This window comes from Antechinus flavipes, chromosome 1 (assembly GCF_016432865.1).
Source record: "Antechinus flavipes isolate AdamAnt ecotype Samford, QLD, Australia chromosome 1, AdamAnt_v2, whole genome shotgun sequence".
Lineage (NCBI taxonomy): Eukaryota > Metazoa > Chordata > Mammalia > Dasyuromorphia > Dasyuridae > Antechinus > Antechinus flavipes.
In genome coordinates this window covers 456,421,125-456,436,130 of record NC_067398.1, presented here as the reverse complement: position 1 = coordinate 456,436,130, position 15,006 = coordinate 456,421,125, and the positions used below count along the sequence as shown (strand labels likewise).

At 34.7% G+C, this 15,006-nt stretch overlaps 1 protein-coding gene across 3 annotated transcripts in view; it reads left to right on the top strand.

The window, feature by feature from the left end:
* DNAJC5B (DnaJ heat shock protein family (Hsp40) member C5 beta) overlaps positions 1 to 15,006 on the top strand; it is a 107,068-nt gene that overhangs the window by 36,464 nt on the left and 55,598 nt on the right. The window lies entirely within an intron of this gene.

Sequence of the window (15,006 nt, the reverse complement as noted above, 5' to 3'; positions counted from 1 at the left end):
TTCTCATATTGCTTCTGTGATTTATAAATTTTAAATGGAAAGGGACAACTGGAATAATCTTGTCCAATCCTTACCTTATTATAGATGAGGAAATTGAGGTCCAGAAAATATAAGTGATTTTTCCCAAGGCTAGCAATGGAGCTAAATTTCCTGAGGCTCAGTTTATATTTATCATAAAATGAGGAAAAGATCACTTAATTCTCAGGGCTATTTGATGAAATTCAACATCTATGACAATACGAACTGTAAAGTGCTAAATAAATGTAGGGTATTATTATTAAATGAAAAGTATTTTGAATCTGTTAAGCAACACAATTCCTATTTTGTTTTACATAATTTGAATTAGAATTTGTAGCAGTGATCTATGATGGAAAGAGCACTGGTCTGGGAGGTAGGAGTTCTGAGTTCTAAGCCTAGTTCTGCCACTTTCCATCTTCTGAATTTGGATATTACACTATGTTACTCTGATCCTCAATTTCCTCACTTGTAAAATTCAATTCAATATAAGCATTCAATGATTATATTAATATAATATATTAATGTTTACTATGCTAGGACCTAGGGATATAGAGATAAGATTTTTAAAATAGTCCTTGTCCTCCTCCAGGAGCTTCTATTCTCCTGGGGCAAACACGGACTTAGAGAAATATATATATATAAAATGCACATTGAATAAATAAAAAATATTTGAGGGAGGGTTGGGAGAGACCGCTGATATTAGAAATGGGAAAAGTAGTCTATAGGTAATGGTCTCTAAACCATTGATGAAGAAGCTAGAGATTCTATGAGGAAGAAAGGACAACATTATGGGTATGTAGGGTATGCTATGCAAAAGTATGGAGGGGAAATGAACTGTGGTACATGAGGAACATCAAGTAGAACAATATGGCTAGAATATAGAATGTAGAATATAGAATGTCTGAGGAGGATTAATTGTGCAATCAATTTGGAAAAAATAAGTTGAAAGCAGATTGTAAAGAATATTAAAGGCCTGAGGAATTCAAATTTCATTTCTGAGACAACTGGCAGATTTCTTGAGCAAGGGAGCAACAAAGTCAGACCTGCAATTTAAGATATCAATATGGCAGGCATGTAGAGAATGGATTGGACAGAGAAGAGAGTTGGGGCAGGGACACCAATTCAGAGGCTGTGGTAATAACTCAGGTGAAAGATGATGAGAGCCTGACCTATGATCAGAGGTGTGTAAATGGAAAGGAGACAGATAGAAGAGTGGTTGTGAAGATAAAATTAACAGGGCTCTGGAATACTTTCTTCCCAGTTATAATAGTTTATGACTTTATTTTTTTAAGAGTGTTATATTTTTAACCAAAAATCCTGGTACTTCTGTAAACAAAAATCTAAAATCACTCCATAATGTTCCATAATGTCTTGTAAGACTTTAGTGTTACAGAAATAGTATTACAGAAATAACTATGGAACAAAACCAGTTGGGGACAGAGATGGGTGTTTGTGCATGGCGTGGGGTGGAAGAAGCAGTGCACTCAAGCAAAATTCAGCATCCATATGAAATCCAGGAGTCAGGCTCTATGTCTTTTTTCATTTTTTTATATTCATCAATTCACACAAGATCTTGAACATAGTAGGATACAGCTGGACAACTATGGACACAATGACATTGGGAAAGGGAATATAGGACATTGGTTACCTGAACCACAGAAAGGCATAGAGATGAAATTTGGTAATGATATTCTATATGGAGAGACACAAAAACCAGCCCATAACCTGTTAATCTCTGGAAACAAATCTCAAAACATGGCTATTTGCAAGGAAGGCACTCTCTGCTTTTTCTTGGGTCTTTTGCCTTCCTATTTCCTTCATGAAGTCTTCTCTGAGCAATCCAGCTCAAAATTATCTCTCCCTTCTCTGAGCCCCCAAAACATATTAACAATACCATTCATTCAATTATCCTATATTACCTTACATGCTTAAGTATTTTTTAATATATACGTTATTGTCTTCCCAACTAAATTGTAAGGTTTAGAATCACCACCAGAACCTTAGAGATGGAAGAACTTAGAAGATGTCTAATTGAACTTAACAACTAAATTCTGCATGAATGTCATTCTCCACCATTACAAACTGGCATCTGAGTTTCCAACATTGATTGACACAAGATCCCAAACATAGTAAGGGTTTAATAAATGTTTGTTAAATTTAATGGAATGATACTGAATTGAAGGATGTTTAGTCAGAAAAATTGAAAACAAATCTCCTAGATTTAGAATAAGTTTATTTGTGACCACCAGAGGGCAGTGAGATTATATAAAATAGTCAAATCTGCACTGTTCCAGGTCTTAAATCTAAGATTAATTTTTTAAAACAATTTTGATCATGAATATTGAGTTATAATTTAGATGGGATACAGTAAGAAGTAGAGCTCTACTGAACAAGAGAAAGATGTTTGGAGAGAAACAAAAACTAGCTTCTAACTTGTTAACCTCTGAAGAATCTCAAAACATGGGTATTTGCAAGGAAGGCACTCTCCTTTTTCTTAGGTCTTTGCCTTCCTGTTTCTTCTGAGTGACCCAGCTCAAAATTATCTCTCCCTTCATTGACCTCTGAAAACATACTGACAATACCACTCATTAAACCATCTATATGTTACCTTATATGTCTAAGTATTTTTAAAATACATATGTTGTCTTCCCAACTAAATTGTAAAATATAAATTATATCTGTGTAATACAGATTGGTGCCATTAGCTGTGTGATTCTGGACAAGTCACTTAATCCTGCTTGCCTCTGTATCCCCATCTGCAAAATGAGAAGGAGATGGCAAATCATTCCAGTGTCTTTGCCAAGAAAACCTCAAACGCAGTAAGAAGTTAGACCTAACTAAATAACAGATGCAATACAGATTAGAAAAGAAAATAAACTGAAGCCAGTCAGGAAACAGCTATAGTAGCAGTCCAGGCAAAAGGTCCGAATTCAGGGTGGGAGTTGTGAATATGGATAAAAGATTGAGGAGAGCTGGAAAAAAACTTCAATCAAATTGTTATTTTTTAAATGGCAGGAAGTGGGGGTCCTCATAAGGAGGGGACATTGCTCCCCATGCTTCTCCCTTCCTCTTCCTCAATGCATAACCCTCGGAGACGATTCGGTTGGACCTGATTTAATGGCATGAGGGGATTTCAATATCCTATTCTTCAGCCATACTGCTCATCCCCTCCCTGGGGCTGAAAGTTCCTTTGCTCTGTGACACAATCAGTGAGTTGTAATACATTCCTTGGCTGAGTCCTAGAGAGGATCTTTATAAAATCAGATTATCTAAAAGTTGTCCTTGTCTTTTAAAGATTTCCTCTCCCAGTTCCAATGATTTTGGGATGAAGAGAGCCATCTACACCCAGAGAGAGGGCTATGGGAGCTGAGTGTGGATCACAACACAGCATTTTCAGTCTTTTTGTTGTTGTTTGCTTGCGTTTTCTTTCTAATTTTTTTTTTCCTTTTTGATTATTCTTGTGCAGAAAGATAATTGTGTGAATATGTATGCATATATTGGATTTAACATATCTTTTTACCATGTTTAACATATATTGGATTACTTGCCATCTAAGGTAAAGAGTAGGAAGAAGGGGGGGATTGGAACGCAAGGTTTTGCAAGGGTTAATGTTGAAAAATTATCTATGCATATGTTTGGAAAATGAAAAAGCTTTAATTAAAAAAAAATTAAAGATTTCCTCTTTCAATTCTCTTCAGATCACTTGATTTGCTTAAATATCTCTGGTAGACCTTTACTAAAGGATTTCAGGCAGAGACTTCATGACCACTTGCCTGGGGTGTTGTATAAAAGATTCTCCTGTTCAGTTATACCAGAAGACTTAAGAGATCCATAATATATATATACACACACACATATAATATGACTTGGGAAGTCCCTACTAACTGTGAAATTCTAAGGTTTTATGAAACTAATATCATGGTATTCAATTACTTACTATCACCTAATTTCACTATGAGGCTTGGAATTAAAAGATTTGGAAGTTCTCAGGTGAGTTTGAGCTTATGGAAAGTGCTGAATTTTTTCAATAAGTGAATAGAAAAAATAATTTAAGTGCTTATCATACTCAAACTAATGAGGATCCAAATGTAAAAATGAGATAGTCCCTGCTTTCAAGAAATTTACATTCCAACAGGGTGAGAAAAATAGAAGAGTGATGATAGTTTATGGAAGACAATTTCATTTTTTCCTCCTGTTCAGTTCTGAACTCTTTTCTTTGTATATAGCAGTACTTAGTCTATCACAGACTAACTCAAAGAACTATTTATTGAAAATTGTCATAGTTGTAGTAATATACAATCTCCATCTTTTTGGTTCTTTTTATTTGGATTGTTAACGTTGATTTCCTTTGAATGTTCATTAAAGAGATCCCATCATTCTTGGGGGCTTGATATAATTAACACAGAGACAAATTAGACCATTTGGAGGGATTCCACTATCTACATGGACCCTACTTCCATTTGGATATCCACTATGACACTAGTGAATGTTTTATGAAACTAATATCATGACATTCCATTACTTACTACTACATAATGTCATTATAAGGCTTGGAATGAAAAGATTTGGAACGTTCATAAAATATCTCTGTTTTATGCTTCCCTTGATATTGATAATCAAATGAGTACTGAACAAATTTATCTCTGTAGTTGCATCTATTAAGCAATCTTATCTTAAATTATGCATTGGAAAAATTTTATTGGAGGAAAGCCTTTAAGACTATGTTTTTGTTCTACTAAACCAAATACTTAAAAAATAAAAAAAAACCAACAAACAAAAAACATACAACACTCTTGTCTTCTCTATACTTTTCAAGCATTTGTATGAGAATGTGACTTCCTGTAAAAAATTATTCCCTAAAGTAGACTTATTCTTTCTTATATTTCATCAAGGAATCTTATTTTCATAAGTATTTTTATAAAGATGAGAAAGTAGGTATATAAATAGGTAATTAATGATGTTCTCTCACCACATTTTGGTTAAAAAAAAATCTAGCATTCTTTTTTCTTCTTAGTGGTTCATTATATTTCCCTTTTTCAAATACGTTGAAAATCTGTCTCTCAGAGCATCACATTTGTGACACCTCTAGGTATAGATTTCCTCTTCAACATTTCTGGCTATGCTCTGTCTGATTAAACAATTCTTCCAGTCTTCTTTATTAGTACTACTTCTACTCCCTCATATGCCATATGACCATGATGAATGAAGGTATTAAAATCTAGCTATGGTGAATGTAAATTTCATTTGCACCAAATGATGTTTGTTGTTGTTGTTGTTGACAGATTTGTGTCATATTTGTCTGTTTATTTAATTTCATCTATAAATGCCCTTATGAACCAGTGTAGATGGGTCTTAAGTTAAACTTTATGTAGATTTATTTTCCCCCTCCATTGATTTTCTGATTTGTGAGGCAAGACACTACATCTTTCACCCACAGTGTTTTGCAAAAAGCTTTATGTTCAAAGCCAGTCAATAAGCATTTATTAAGCATTTTCTGTGCTTCCCAAGTTGTTAAGTGCCCAGCATACAAAGGAAGGCAAAACTAGCCCCAGCTTTGCCCTTGGTGGCCATGCCAGCCTGCTTGGTAAGAGGAAGTTTTTGTTGATTAAATCAATTTGCTTCTTTGTTGTAATGAAACAGGGAGAGTTCACAGAAAGTCCAGGACAATGTCCAATACTTTGGTAGAAAGAAATACAGATTTCAAATTTAGCATTCTCCTCACAGCATCAGGGGCTTCGATCTGTGCCCAGATATATGGAAACAGGTTAGTTTGAAAAGATGGAAATCACTAACTTTTGTGGAGGTGAGTGCACTTGCAAAGTGCCAGAAGCTAGGGAAACAAATGCAAAAGCAAGATAGTCCCTGCTTTAAGGGACTTAATTTCTACAATCATTATTCTAATGATACTGGTTTTATTCAAAGCCAGAATATTAGAATGTAACATAGTAGGGATTCTAACCCAGTCCTCTTATTCCAAACTCGTTTTTCCGTTTTTATTTGTTTCTCTCCTGGTTTCTGTAATCACAGTTTCAATAATCCATCTTGTGACAAAAGAATAATATTTTAAAAATATTGTAAGTAACCTTTATTACTATTTTAACCACCAATATTATAAATGTGAGTGTTCATCTAAAAAGTGAGTTGACATACTGAAGCAGCTCAATCATATCAATAGTGACATTCTCACTGGAACTAAAATATCAATAGTGACATTTTCACTGGAAATAAAATTAGACATATAGAAGATACAATTCAATGGGAGAATGCTACATTAGGTTCCTCTTGGGGAGACAAATAAAAAACTCATCTCATACCTTGATATATACTCTTTGATCCAATGACAATGATCTCCTTGCTGTCCCATGAACAAGATACTCCATCTCTTGACTCTGAGCATTTTCTCTGGCCTGGAATACTCTCTCTTTCCCACTTCAACTCCTGACCTCCTGGCTTCCTTTAAGTCCCCACCTTCTACAGAAACACTTTCCCAATCCCTTTTAATTCTAGTGTCTTTCCTCTTTTTAATGATTTCCTATTTAGCTAATATATAGCTCACTTTGTATTTATCTATTTGCACATTAGCCATTAGTCTAAAAGCATTTTGCCTCACACTTGCCCAGAGCCCAGCACATAGTGGGTCCTTAATAAATGTTTGTTTGGTTGGCTTCTCGATTATTGTCTCTTCCTTCCCCTTTAGTTCCCACCTGGAGGAGCTTAGTGGAAAGTATTACCATAAAGAACAGATATTGCACATACTTTCTTGCCATCAGCTAAGAAATCAAGTATTTCCTTCTTTCAGGTTTAGTTGACCCAAGCAGACTGTTCCCAATCACCCAGGCCTGAAGATTCTGAGTCATTTTTTACTCCTACCCATCTCCCACATCCAATTAGTCAACAAATCTTTTCAGTTCAACTTCCCCAGTACCTTCTTCCGGTGTCTGCTTTCCTCCTCCCACGACTACCATTCTGATCTACTCCCTCATTACCACTGGCTTAGAGAAAACAGCCTCTAAAATGTTTCTTCAATCTTAGTGTTTTTCTTCCTCCAATTCACTAATAGGTTTATCTCCATTACTTGGGGCTTTGATCATATCACTCCCTGGCTCACGATATTTCCTGTACCAACTTGTTGCCAAGTCAGTGGCTATCTGAGCTCATTATCCTCCCACTGCAAAACTTCCAGAGTCTAACCTTCAACTGCCCTCCCAGTTTTGTCTTATACTTTGCCCAACAATGGACCTCGGTGATTCTCAAACTCTTAAAAATTATTAAGGCTGCTCTCCCAAGAGCTTTTATCTGAGTTATAGTTATTGATATTTACCATATTCCAAATTAAAACATCTTATTATTATGAAAATAATTCTGACCTCAAGGAACCCCTGAAAAAGGGGTCAGTCCCTAGACCATACATTGATAATTTCTAATGTATCTTATTTTCCGGGCAGATTACTTGTTTTCTGGACAATTCATACCATTGATCCCATAGCTCCTTTTGTCTGGAATTTCCCTCTCCCCTTACTCTGTGTGCTAAAAACCTACCCATTCTTTGAAACCTAACTCCAATGCTACCTCCTTTCTAAAAAGTTTTCCCTGATTCCACTCATAGTACACTCAGAAGTGATCTCACCCAAATCTGAACCCTTATAAGATAGGGTCAGCTAAGTTGTTCAGTGGATAAGAGTGTTAGATCTAGAAGCAGGAAAATCTGAGTTCCAAGCTAGCCATCATGCAGTAAATGTGTGACCCTGAGAAAATCACTCCTATCTACCTCAGTTTTCTCATTTGCAAAATAAGGACTGAGCAGCTAGGTGGTACAGTGGATGAGTATTGAGTCAGAAATACTGGTCTTCATGAAGTTAAATCTGACCTCTGACACTTAACTGTGTGATCCTGAGCAAGTCACTTAAACCCTGTTTATGCCTCATCTGTGAAATGAGCTGGGGAAGGAAAGGGCAAAAAAAAATTTCATTATCTTTTCCAAAGAAAAACCTAAGTAGGATCTTGAAGAGTTGGACATGACTTAAAAAGACTAAATAACAAAAATGAGGATAATTATAGTATCTTACCCTCAGGATTGTTTTGAGGATCAAATGATAATTAAGTATTTTAGCACAGGTCTAGCACATAGTAAGTTATACATTTTTTTAAATCAAGTCAAAGAAATTGCCCCTTGAAATAACCAGTTACTTTCTATCACATATTCACAAAATGCACTGGAAAACTTTAAATAAAAATTTTAAATTAAAAACCAGACTGAGCATTTGTCAACCAAATAGGATTCTGTGGTTGAAAGTTTCTCCTTTCCTTATACTATTTTAGCCATTGATAAGAGTATCTTGTAGTTTCCCTGTAGGAGGGAATAGTACATAGTTTTTATGACCTAGGCTAATCCTATAATGTCATTAGTCCAGGAAAGGAGTCTTTACAGTTTTGTCTGTCAACCTTTAAGAATACAATTCAGTTCTTCAAATTAAGTCCAAGAGTACCTATCTTTGGAGAATCAGAGGACAAATAAATGAAGTATGATTTTACACAGATGTATATGAATATATTTGTGTATGATTATAGATATATATGTATATGTATATGTGTATATGTATATATAAATATATCTGGGTTTATTTGTAGTTGCTGTGAGAGGAGGAAAGGGGAAAAAAGAATAAAGCAAAAAGTGAACAATAAAGGATAAAAGAAAACCTACAAGAAACCAAAAACAAGATAGACAGCTTTGAATACAATAGATAATAATAATTATTAGGCTTTCTTGAAATGGAAATTTATTATTTTACATTTGAATACTTTTATGTTCTTCTGTATACATGACAGATTTTTCTTTTTCTCTTTTGTACTTGTTTTAAATTAAGAAAATATTTTTTAAAATTTTTAAAAGGAAAAATTTAAGCCCAGAGAAGAGCTTTCTTTGCATAAGCTTTAATGAAAGGGTACAATATAATTTTCTCATCTGGGAAGTGGAGAGTGATACAAGGAGGCGATCTCGAATGGTGTAATGAGTTGCAAGTGGCTCTCCTTGATAAGGAAAAAGACAATAAAATGAGAAAGACTACAGATCTAAGAATAAGGGAACTAAGCAAGTTGTTATCATAAATGAAAAAGAAATTTATATCCTTGATTTAGGACCTCCCCCCAAAAGACAAGACAAAGATGTGTCTTTTCTAAATTGAGGTTCATTTAGCATGTGAAAAATTGCTTTTTCCCGCAATAGTATTTTATTTTTCTGAATACATGTAAAGATAGTTTTCAGCATTCATTTTTGCAAGATTTTGTGTTCCAAATTTTTTCTCCCTCCTTCCCTTACTTTCCCCCCTCTCCAAGATAGCAAGCAATCTGATATAAGTTAAATGTGTGCAATTCTTTCAAACATATTTCCATATTTGTCATATTGTACCAGAAAAATCAGACCATAAGGGGAAAAAATGCAAGAAAGAAAAAACTAAAAACAAAAAAGTTGAAAATAGTATGCTTCAATCTATATTCAGTCTCCACAGTTCTCTCTGGATGCGGATGGCATTTTCCATCCCAAGTATATATTGGAATTGTCTTGGATGACTGTATTGCTGAGAAGAGCCAAGTTCATCACAGTTGATCATCACAAAATCTTGCTGTTACTATGTACAATGTTCTCCTGGTTCTGCTCACTTCACTCAGCATCAGTTCATGTAAGTCTGTCCAGGCTTTTCTGAAATCAGCCTGCTCTTCATTTCTTATAGAACAATAATATTCGATTACATTCATATACCATAACTTATTCAGCCATTCCCCAATTGATGGGCATCCACTCAATGATAAATTGCTTTTTAACAGAAGAGGCTTGGTATAGTTTCTTTATTCTCAATGGTTGAGTCCATTAATTGATCTGACAGATACCTTGCTATCAGATTATTTAAAACCCATTTGATTTGTTTGGCTTTTATTTATAATAATAAAATCTAATATTTACATAGTACTCCATAATTTCCAGAATGGTTAGTTCATCTGACTCTCACTATGACTTTATGCTTTAAGTGTGTACAGATACAATTTCCATTTTACATACAAGGATATTGAGGCTTAAAGAAATCAAACCATTTCTCCAAAGTTACCCAGCTTCTTTTGACTAGTGCTCCATTACCTCTCTAGTATTGAAGTAGAAGTGAGGGAGACACTAACCAATGAGAATCCAGTCCTTAGAAGATGTGCAATACACCTTGCCTGTTATGGTGGAAGTTTGGCGACCTTATTTCTGGGCCTGAGTATTGGAGGGAGCTCTTTCCACCATTTCACACTAGTCTTGCTGCCTTTTTCCCCAACTCTTATATCAGTTCTTGCCTTTTTGGTTACTAAGGAAGAGAGTTCTGTTAATTTATACCTTTTCTATACATATTCAATTTCCTAGTCATTTGAAGGACCAGAATTTAAGAATACTTTGTAGGGGCAACCTGTGCCAATAGATGAATTTGCACATACTGGAGAATAATATAAGAAAAAATTTTATTTCAAAGTAAAATTACAATATCTGCTTATAATTGTTATATTTAAAGTATATTTGCATAGATGAGAAAATTATGGTAAAATTATTTTTTAAATTGTGTCAGTAGATGTGATTGATGCAAGTTCTCCAAATAATTAAAATATTTAATTATCACCCAGTAAGCAAATAGAAAAAATAGTCAGGATATCTGCTCATGCTCTGATGTAAGGAAAGAGCCTCTTCAATTATATACATGTCCAGAAATAAGTTTACCAAGCCTTCTGGTATATAACTTTCCAATGACTTGTTAGTTTCCTGTTAATATAATGATAGTATGAAACAGCTTAATCTGCCCTTCTGGTTTTTTGGACCAATACAGATAGTAGACAGAGAGGGGTGATGGCAAATACCATATTGTAAACAAGACTTTTAAGATGAGATAGATAATAATAATCGTCATCACAATAATAATAACTTTCATGTATATAGAACTTTAAGAGTTTCACTTGAATCCTCATTTGATCCTCCAGACAACTCTGAGGGGTAGATCCAATTGTTTTCATCATTTGACAGATAAAGAATTTGGGATTTGCCATGGGTCACAGGGTCACATAGCTAAGGAAATATCTGCAGCTGGATTTGAACTCAGGGTTTCCTGCCTCCAAGTCTAGTACTCTATCCTATGTACCATCTAACAACTTTAAAGGGACACAATGGCAGCCTAAGCTGCGCCTTTCCCATGATCATTTTTTTTTGTGTTCAAGCTGTGAAATGAAGGAATGTTTTATGGCTATGACCATCTGAATACATTTAAGCCACGCTGGGATTGGTGCTATGTACTTCATCAGCTCATCTAACAATCTCTAATGCTGATTCATGTATGCAATCTGATAAAGCACACAGAGATGGAAGTATTATTGTCTCATACTATTCCTGGGTATTGATAATTGTGAGAGAGTTTGACATTTGTATTTCCTTGAATGATCTCTGTTATTACCAATAAACAAAAAAAGAAAACTGAATTTAATCTTGATATTATCTTTTCAATTTTCACAAGCCATTATAGTACACTAGCTATTTTTATCTAAAATAAATGGCAACTAAAAGTTATTTAGATGACTACCCTGAGTGTTGCCTTCTACTTTAAAAAGGTCTTTTATAAAAGACTTTTCTTAATTAAAAAGAAATTACAATAATAGCTGCCATTAATACACTGCTTTATATATATTCTCTCATTTGATTCCCAAAACAACCTTTGTGAGATAGTTTACGGATAAGTAAACTGAAACTCAGAGGTAAAGAAACCTGCTTCAAGATCACATAGTTAAGTGTTTGAGAGAGAATTTGAACTCAGGTCTTCCTGACTCCAAGACCAGCTATACTAATAATTACCTTAGGATCACATCATTTGCAGGATGATGACTATATTTTCACTGGAATATATAAGAATATATGTACATAGTTCTACATTATTTACATCTATATGTAAATTTACATAATTTTTTATGAGAATGATCCATACACATTGAGGGCATCTTTGGTGAAAGTGTGTAGTATAGGAAGCCTTCACAAGTGATATCTCACAGGTGAATACTTTTTTATTTTTGTGGGCTTTACCACCCACCACATATCTGATTTAAAATGAAGACAATACAAGAACATAGTACATTTATTTTTTGTTTACTTTAAAATGCATTTGATTTAGAAGAACAAAACATTACCTGAATAACTCTTCCCTAATAAATTGTCTTCCATGAATATGTCAAAATTATACAAAATGCCTGGGAAAATGTAGCTTTTTAAGGCATTCTCCTAATTAGTTTTTTTTTCTGTTTCCTTTTGCGCCACTCTCATTTCTCTTCCCAATTTTTCCTGTATCTCTCTTACTTTATTTTCAAATCCCTTTTGAGCTTTTACATGGCCTGAGACCAATTCTTATTTTTTTCTAGAAGCTTTGGATGTAGGAGCTTTGACTTTGTTATCATCATCTGAATATGTGCTTTGATCTTCCTCGTGACCATATTAACTTTCTATGGTCAGAAACTTTTTCTGTTGTCTATTCATTTCCCCAGCCTATTAATTGGCTTTTACCTCTTTGTTAAAGTAGAGCTTTATTTCCAGAGTGGCAGGTATAATGTTCCAGGCTTCAGGGGTTTTATGCAGCTGCTTTCAGAGATCCTTCCAGGAGCCAGGAAGGAGCTCTTCCAAAGTGATATGATGTAAGGAGATTTATGTTTGATTGACCACAAGCAATCTTTTCTGCCTGGAATTATGAGAAAAGTCCCTACTCTACTATGGCTTTAAGTTCTGGTGTGCTAAAGCAACAGAATCTTTCCTCAACTGTATAACTCTGCTATCCCTTAGTCTGTGGACTGAGGCCTCCTGGAAAAGCATAGAATACCTTGTGCAGTAAGACTCTTTTCATTAATATCAAAGGAAGCATTAAAAAAGGGGGAGATGTATACTTGCCAAAGGTATTTATCACTCTCAGCAATGAGATCCAACCCAGAGTACAAGTTGAAGTAGGTGAGTTTCTTGAGATACTCTTATTTATGAATTAGCTTGTGTTGATTGCCTTAAACACTGGAACATTGCAGACACACTCCTAAATAAAGACTCACAATCATGATGAAGTATTTGGCTTAACTCTTTATTCAGGAAAAACTTAAGTAGATGAAACTTGACAATTGTAGGGGCTATGATACAAAGTTGGATAGACATCCTATAAAACTCATCCATCAATATATATCTTGCACAGATATTGCAAATAAATGTGAATGGGTTTAAAATTGAACAAAAAAATAAACTACATTGCCTTTGGCAAATAGCAAAGTTACTGAAATGAATATAAGCTTTTCCAACTCAAAGGCATGTATTCATTTCAATAACTGCTATTTCTTCAAGTAGTGTCATATAGCTGTAAGTCATAGGACCTTAGGACATTACATTTGCCAAGAATTGAAATTAAGAATAGCCATAAAGACCATGGAGATGTACATAATGAGCATCAGTGGGCTCCAACATATTATTAAAAAAATTATTAAGATGTCACCAAAGAAATGTTTCGGTGAAAATGATCAAGTGCTGAAAGCAATGAATGAATAGTACTTGTATGCTGTGGATATCTACATGGTATTAAGAAAGAAAACAAATAAGAAAATCTCTGAAACATTGCATAGACTTAATAATCTGAACTTGGGTTTAATAATTAGGCATGGATTGGAGGGAATTCCTACATCAGTGCAATCTCAAGAGCATTCATATATTAGAGTAAGTGTATTTATTTATTTATTGCATGCTGTTTACATTGTAAAGTCTTCAGAAGCAGAAATTGTATTTTCTCCTGCCTTTGTAATGTTACAGGGCCTACCACAGCTCAATGTCCCTAACCAGAGTGTAATACTTTTCATGATTTTAATATACAACCGATTTCAGGAGCACCATGACAATAATAGTTGAATTCAGTGATACCTGAAATAATAGTTTTACCCTAAAGCAGAATTTAGGAATACTTAAACAGATCTTAATTGACTTCTTTAAAAGAATAAAGATGATTTTCTGTGGTTTGCAAACAAGCAGTTAAGTATAAACCTGAATTTCTAAAGCAGACAAATTAAAGGATGGCTATTTCCTATGTGAGACAAGGCTCAGTGGATGGATTACTGAGTCTAGAGTCAGGAAGACCTAAGTTCAAATGTGGCCTCAGAACTTACTGTGTGACCCTGAGCAAGTCACTTAACACTGTTTGCCTCAGTTTCCTCATCTATAAAATGAACTGAAGAGGGAAATGGCAAATCACTTCAGTTTTTTGGCCAAATATTGGTATTCTATAGTTCATGGGGTCACAAAGAATAGAATAGTACTGAACAACTGAACAATTTGCTTTGTAGGAATCCTACAAAGAAAAATGGGTCAAGGGAAGGATTCATCACAGAATCCTTCAAATAAACCAACTCTCTTAGTGTATTTTTAAAATAGGGTTTACAAAAACTGAATGCAAAAACAGACACTCATTTGTTTGCAATGGAAAGAGTGGTTGATTTTGAATCAGAGAACTTTTGGCTGTGTCATCTACTGGTATGTGACCTGAGGCAAATCACTTAAACACTTTGAACCTCAGTTTGGTAATTAAGGGGTTGAATTAGATTACCCATAAGATCTCTGCAAGCTCCAAATGTATGATCCTATCTGTTGGAAACAGCATCTTCTGCTTTTGTTATCTTCTTACAAAAAGGAAGGAAAAACCAACCTGATGCCTCCTGATGGCCTTGGTACCCTGACAACTGAACAGATTCCCTGCAGCCTTTGCAGCCAGATTCCATCAGCAGAAGGTATCATTCAGGAGTAGCAGGAGAATTTTTCATAATAAAACTTTGGCTTCCATTTGGATCATAAAATTTAAAGCTGCAAGGAACCTCAGAGATTAGATAACTGGTCCAATGCACCTATTTTCCAGATAAGGAAACTGAAACCCTGATATGTGAAATGATTTGACCAAGATCCTTCTGTGTGTGTGGCAG